This window comes from Salvelinus namaycush, unplaced genomic scaffold, assembly GCF_016432855.1.
Source record: "Salvelinus namaycush isolate Seneca unplaced genomic scaffold, SaNama_1.0 Scaffold2539, whole genome shotgun sequence".
NCBI classification, from domain to species: domain Eukaryota; kingdom Metazoa; phylum Chordata; class Actinopteri; order Salmoniformes; family Salmonidae; genus Salvelinus; species Salvelinus namaycush.
In genome coordinates this window covers 7,501-15,000 of record NW_024059385.1, presented here as the reverse complement: position 1 = coordinate 15,000, position 7,500 = coordinate 7,501, and positions in this window count along the sequence as shown.

Below are 7,500 nucleotides of genomic sequence, written 5' to 3'. Positions count from 1 at the left end.
AATGTGTATAGCCCTGAAATCCTATGCAATTACCACTCTATGGCACTTATGGAAGTGCCAAGTGCCAAATGCCAAGTGCCAAATGCCAAGTGCCAAGTGCCAAGTGCCACAGGGCAGTGCACACCTAATGTTACCCCAGTCAGAGTGCCTCTTGCCCGGCATAGTATTTAATGTGTATAGCCCTGAAATCCTATGCAATTACCACTCTATGGCACTTATGAAAGGTTTAAAGTGCCAAATGCCAAGTGCCAAATGCCAAGTGCCAAGTGCCACAGGGCAGTGCACACCTAATGTTACCCCAGTCAGAGTGCCTCTTGCCCGGCATAGTATTTAATGTGTATAGCCCTGAAATCCTATGCAATTACCACTCTATGGCACTTATGAAAGGTTTAAAGTGCCAAATGCCAAGTGCCAAATGCCAAGTGCCAAGTGCCACAGGGCTCCAGGGGGGCAGTGCACACCTAATGTTACCCCGGTCAGAGTGCCTCTTGCCCGGCATAGTATTTAATGTGTGTAGCCTATTATCCTGTATTTAAAATGACCCAGTCAGGGGTCTGGCACCTATGGCACTTATGAAAGGTTTAAAGTGCCAAGTGCCAAGTGCCAAGTGCCACAGGGCTCCAGGGGGGCAGTGCACACCTAATGTTACCCCGGTCAGAGTGCCTCTTGCCCGGCATAGTATTTAATGTGTGTAGCCTATTATCCTGTATTTAAAATGACCCAGTCAGGGGTCTGGCACCTATGGCACTTATGAAAGGTTTAAAGTGCCAAGTGCCAAGTGCCAAGTGCCACAGGGCTCCAGGGGGGCAGTGCACACCTAATGTTACCCCGGTCAGAGTGCCTCTTGCCCGGCATAGTATTTAATGTGTGTAGCCCTTTATCCTTTAAAAATGACCCAGTCAGGGGTCTGGCACCTATGGCACTTATGAAAGGTTTAAAGTGCCAAGTGCCAAGTGCCAAGTGCCACAGGGCTCCAGGGGGGCAGTGCACACCTAATGTTACCCCGGTCAGAGTGCCTCTTGCCCGGCATAGTATTTAATGTGTGTAGCCCTTTATTCTTTAAAAATGACCCAGTCAGGGGTCTGGCACCTATGGCACTTATGAAAGGTTTAAAGTGCCAAGTGCCAAGTGCCAAGTGCCACAGGGCTCCAGGGGGGGGCAGTGCACACCTAATGTTACCCCAGTCAGAGTGCCTCTTGCCCGGCATAGTATTTAATGTGTATACCCCTGAAATCCTATGCAATTACCACTCTATGGCACTTATGAAAGGTTTAAAGTGCCAAATGCCAAGTGCCAAATGCCAAGTGCCAAGTGCCACAGGGCTCCAGGGGGGTAGTGCACACATAATGTTACCCCGGTCAGAGTGCCTCTTGCCCGGCATAGTATTTAATGTGTGTAGCCCTTTATCCTTTAAAAATGACCCAGTCAGGGGTCTGGCACCTATGGCACTTATGAAAGGTTTAAAGTGCCAAGTGCCAAGTGCCAAGTGCCACAGGGCTCCAGGGGGGCAGTGCACACATAATGTTACCCCGGTCAGAGTGCCTCTTGCCCGGCATAGTATTTAATGTGTGTAGCCCTTTATTCTTTAAAAATGACCCAGTCAGGGGTCTGGCACCTATGGCACTTATGAAAGGTTTAAAGTGCCAAGTGCCAAGTGCCAAGTGCCACAGGGCTCCAGGGGGGCAGTGCACACCTAATGTTACCCCGGTCAGAGTGCCTCTTGCCCGGCATAGTATTTAATGTGTGTAGCCTATTATCCTGTATTTAAAATGACCCAGTCAGGGGTCTGGCACCTATGGCACTTATGAAAGGTTTAAAGTGCCAAGTGCCAAGTGCCAAGTGCCACAGGGCTCCAGGGGGGCAGTGCACACCTAATGTTACCCCGGTCAGAGTGCCTCTTGCCCGGCATAGTATTTAATGTGTGTAGCCCTTTATCCTTTAAAAATGACCCAGTCAGGGGTCTGGCACCTATGGCACTTATGAAAGGTTTAAAGTGCCAAGTGCCAAGTGCCAAGTGCCACAGGGCTCCAGGGGGGCAGTGCACACCTAATGTTACCCCGGTCAGAGTGCCTCTTGCCCGGCATAGTATTTAATGTGTGTAGCCCTTTATTCTTTAAAAATGACCCAGTCAGGGGTCTGGCACCTATGGCACTTATGAAAGGTTTAAAGTGCCAAGTGCCAAGTGCCAAGTGCCACAGGGCTCCAGGGGGGGGCAGTGCACACCTAATGTTACCCCGGTCAGAGTGCCTCTTGCCCGGCATATTTTTTTTTTTTTAAATAGCTTTAAAAATTACCCAGGCAGGGGTTTGGCACCTATGGCACCTGTGGCACTGCTGATGGAACTTACGACCTTCTTAGGGTTAGGGTTAGGGTTAGGGTTGGGGCGTTTGGCACTTGGTGAAGGGGCGTTTGACACTTGTGTAAGTGGCATTGTGGTATGTGGAAGTGGCATTGTGGTATGTGGAAGTGGCATTGTGGTATGTGGAAGTGGCATTGTGGTATGTGGAAGTGGTATTGTGGCATGTGGCATCTGAGCCTGTGGGCTCCAAGGGCAGTGCTCTATGAATTGAATCCCATTCAAGGTGCCTATTTTCCGGCATAACAATTCATGTCTATAGCCCTAAGCAGGGCATAGCTATGACACAGCCCCGCCCTTGCCCCGCCCGTGCCCCGCCCGTGCCCCGCTCGCGCCGCACCTGTATCCACACCTGGTGATAATTAGGCCATTGATTAGGCGACGGTTGGAAGCTAACAAACATACACACAGGAAGGCAGGAGAGAGAAGCTAGCTATGGACAGCAAACAAAAACGACATGACTGTGGACTTTGTACCAAGACGCATATTTCGCGGATAGACAAACATTTTAAGACTGTCCATGGACTTACACACGCATCTATGGAATGGAATCATGCCGTGCAATGTAGCCCGATTTCGGCTGAGACACAGCAGGCCTACCCAGGGGATTGTATGGAGCCTAACAACGGCGTTGGAAGTGAGTTGTCCGCAGAACAGCAGCTGAGTGGCGAGAGTGAGCAGTCAGCGGTGCAGTCAACCAGTCAGGCGACGGTGCAGTCAACCGGTGAACAATGCTCGGAACCGGGGGAGCAATGCAGCGTCATGTCGCCTTCCACCGATAGCGAAAGTGATGGAGGCGGCGGTGGTGTGCCGTCCACAACTGAAGGTTTGAGTGATGTCATTTTGAATGAATATGCTACCTATATTAAGGGTATTAACCCTTCAGTTAAAAGAATAGACAATAGTCACACCAGTCTGTCACGAGTACGGGAATTCCTCCGCATTATGTCCGAGGACAAATCCGATGAAGGCCTGTGTTTTCTGGACAACTACATGCGTGTGTATGAGTGGTACCGGACATGTGAAGGCCGTAGTTTGGCACCATCCACATTAAAACTATACCGATCAGATGTTAGAAGTTTCCTGAAATATCTTATTCAGTTCCGGCCGAATGGTCTGCAAGCTAAAGCCAGTGTAATTCGCAAATTGTTACTCTGCTTGGCAAAGATAGACAGGGATTCTAGGCAGAGCCTGGCAACGCACATGGCACAATTTCGCAGACGCTGCAGGGACGAGGTGCTCAGCGCTGCGGAGTTAAAACGATTTTTGGAGCTAAGCAATGCATCTATTCCTTCTGTTCTCAGCAGGCTGGAAGTCCGAGCCACCTCATCTGACAGACGCAGGTTTGCGGCTCTCATGTCCAGCCGGTTGGCGACTTTTAATGGAACTCGACGATCCCCAGTCACCATGTTCGGTGAGAGTGATTTCAATGAAATAACCAATGAAAGTGGGGTTTATCAAATGACTGTAGCAAGCCACAAAACTAACTACAGCTTCGGGGAGTGCAGAATTGTTATATCTGATGAGGAATACACTTGGCTTCAACGATTCCATCGGATCAGGCCTCATCTGAGTGGAATGACCCCAGACACAACACTCTTCTTTTTCACATGCTCTGGTAAACCATACGGTAATCTCTGTGATTGTGTGGGTAAGATTTTTGCAGAGTTTGGCATTGGAAGGAAAGTGACATTTGGTACAATTCGAAGAAGCATTGCCACATTAAACTTTAATCTTGGGTCGCTTACAGACCGTGGAACTGTGGCTGACCACATGTGTCACTCCCTGGAGACGCAGGCACGCTACTACCGTTCCCATAATTTGCCTCATAATGCAAGCCAGGCTCGGAGACTAATTGAGGGACAAATCAATCCATGAATAACTCTAAATAAATACAATATTTTTTGCAATTAATCCTTGTCTTTGTGTGTCATTTTCATTCGATTTCAATAGGAGCACCTAGTAACCCAAAAATAATACCAGGTGCACTCATTCGATTAGAATGGGAGCACCTGGTAACCCAAAAATAATACCAGGTGCACGGAGGGGAGGATGAGTACAGACATTTTATATAAAAGCTCCATAAATCCCTTAGGCCGGTGGCCACTGACTTGTGCCCGTAGCGTAGTATGGTGCTCCCATATCGGGCATGGGTGTGGGCAGGCCCTTAAAAGTCATTTTCATTCGATTTCTGTAGCAGCACCTGGTAACCCAAACTAACATAAGGTGGTGTCAGTAGTGAGGATGCGGACAGACCTTTTATATAAAAGCTCCATAAATCCCTTAGGCCGGTGCCTACTGACTTGTGCCCGTAGTATGGTGCTCCCATAGCGGGCATGGGTGTCTGCAGGTCATTTAAATTCGTTTTCATTCGATTTAAATAGGGGCACCTGGTAACCCAAAAAGTGGGCACTCTGTCGTTTTTCCTGAGTAGTTCAACATAGAAAGTATTCAGACCTTATTTTTGAAAAGCTCCATAAATCCCTTAGGCCGGTGCCCACTGACTTGTGCCCATAGTATGGTGCTCCCATAGCGGGCATGGGTGTCTGCAGGTCATTTAAATTCATTTTCATTCGATTAGAATAGGAGCACCTGGTAACCCAAAAATAATACCAGGTGCACGGAGGGGAGGATGAGTACAGACATTTTATATAAAAGCTCCATAAATCCCTTAGGCCGGTGCCCACTGACTTGTGCCCATAGTATGGTGCTCCCATAGCGGGCATGGGTGTCTGCAGGTCATTTAAATTCATTTTCATTCGATTAGAATAGGAGCACCTGGTAACCCAAAAGAGGGCACTTAGCCGTTTTTCCTGAGTAGTTCAACATAGAATATTTTCGGACCTTTTTTGAAAAGCTCCATAAATCCCTCAGGCCGGCCCCCACTGACTTGTGCCCATAGTATGGTGCTCCCATAGCGGGCATGGGTGTCTGCAGGCCATTTAAAATCATTTTCATTCGATTTCAATAGCAGCACCTGGTAACCCAAACTAACATAAGGTGGTGTCAGTAGTGAGGATCGATTTCAATAGCAGCACCTGGTAACCCAAAAAGAGGGCACATAGCCGTTTTTCCTGAATAGTTCAACATAGAATATTTTCGGACTAATTTTGAAAAGCTCCATAAATCCCTTAGGCCGGTGCCTACTGACTTGGACCCCTACTATGGTGCTCCCATATCGGGCATGGGCGTGGGCAGGCCCTTAAAAGTCGTTTTCATTCGATTTCAATAGGGGCACCTGGTAACCCAAAAAGAGGGCACTCTGTCGTTTTTCCTGAATAATTCAACATAGAATATTTTCGGACTTTTTTTGAAAAGCTCCATAAATCCCTTAGGCCGGTGCCTACTGACTTGGACCCCTACTATGGTGCTCCCATATCGGGCATGGGCGTGGGCAGGCCCTTAAAAGTCGTTTTCATTCGATTTCAATAGCGGCACCTGGTAACCCAAAAAGAGGGCACTCTGTCGTTTTTCCTGAATAGTTCAACATAGAATATTTTCGGACTTTTTTTGAAAAGCTCCATAAATCCCTTAGGCCGGTGCCTACTGACTTGGACCCCTACTATGGTGCTCCCATATCGGGCATGGGCGTGGGCAGGCCCTTAAAAGTCGTTTTCATTCGATTTCAATAGGGGCACCTGGTAACCCAAAAAGAGGGCACTCTGTCGTTTTTCCTGAATAATTCAACATAGAATATTTTCGGACTTTTTTTGAAAAGCTCCATAAATCCCTTAGGCCGGTGCCTACTGACTTGGACCCCTACTATGGTGCTCCCATATCGGGCATGGGCGTGGGCAGGCCCTTAAAAGTCGTTTTCATTCGATTTCAATAGGGGCACCTGGTAACCCAAAAAGAGGGCACTCTGTCGTTTTTCCTGAATAATTCAACATAGAATATTTTCGGACTTTTTTTGAAAAGCTCCATAAATCCCTTAGGCCGGTGCCTACTGACTTGGACCCCTACTATGGTGCTCCCATATCGGGCATGGGCGTGGGCAGGCCCTTAAAAGTCATTTTCATTCGATTTCAATAGCGGCACCTGGTAACCCAAAAAGAGGGCACTCTGTCGTTTTTCCTGAATAGTTCAACATAGAATATTTTCGGACTTTTTTTGAAAAGCTCCATAAATCCCTTAGGCCGGTGCCTACTGACTTGGACCCCTACTATGGTGCTCCCATATCGGGCATGGGCGTGGGCAGGCCCTTAAAAGTCGTTTTCATTCGATTTCAATAGCGGCACCTGGTAACCCAAAAAGAGGGCACTCTGTCGTTTTTCCTGAATAGTTCAACATAGAATATTTTCGGACTTTTTTTGAAAAGCTCCATAAATCCCTTAGGCCGGTGCCTACTGACTTGGACCCCTACTATGGTGCTCCCATATCGGGCATGGGCGTGGGCAGGCCCTTAAAAGTCGTTTTCATTCGATTTCAATAGGGGCACCTGGTAACCCAAAAAGAGGGCACTCTGTCGTTTTTCCTGAATAATTCAACATAGAATATTTTCGGACTTTTTTTGAAAAGCTCCATAAATCCCTTAGGCCGGTGCCTACTGACTTGGACCCCTACTATGGTGCTCCCATATCGGGCATGGGCGTGGGCAGGCCCTTAAAAGTCATTTTCATTCGATTTCAATAGCGGCACCTGGTAACCCAAAAAGAGGGCACTCTGTCGTTTTTCCTGAATAGTTCAACATAGAATATTTTCGGACTTTTTTTGAAAAGCTCCATAAATCCCTTAGGCCGGTGGCCACTGACTTGTGCCCGTAGTATGGTGCTCCCATATCGGGCATGGGTGTGGGCAGGCCCTTAAAAGTCATTTTCATTCGATTTCTGTAGCAGCACCTGGTAACCCAAACTAACATAAGGTGGTGTCAGTAGTGAGGATGCGGACAGACCTTTTATATAAAAGCTCCATAAATCCCTTAGGCCGGTGCCTACTGACTTGTGCCCGTAGTATGGTGCTCCCATAGCGGGCATGGGTGTCTGCAGGTCATTTAAATTCGTTTTCATTCGATTTAAATAGGGGCACCTGGTAACCCAAAAAGTGGGCACTCTGTCGTTTTTCCTGAGTAGTTCAACATAGAAAGTATTCAGACCTTATTTTTGAAAAGCTCCATAAATCCCTTAGGCCGGTGCCCACTGACTTGT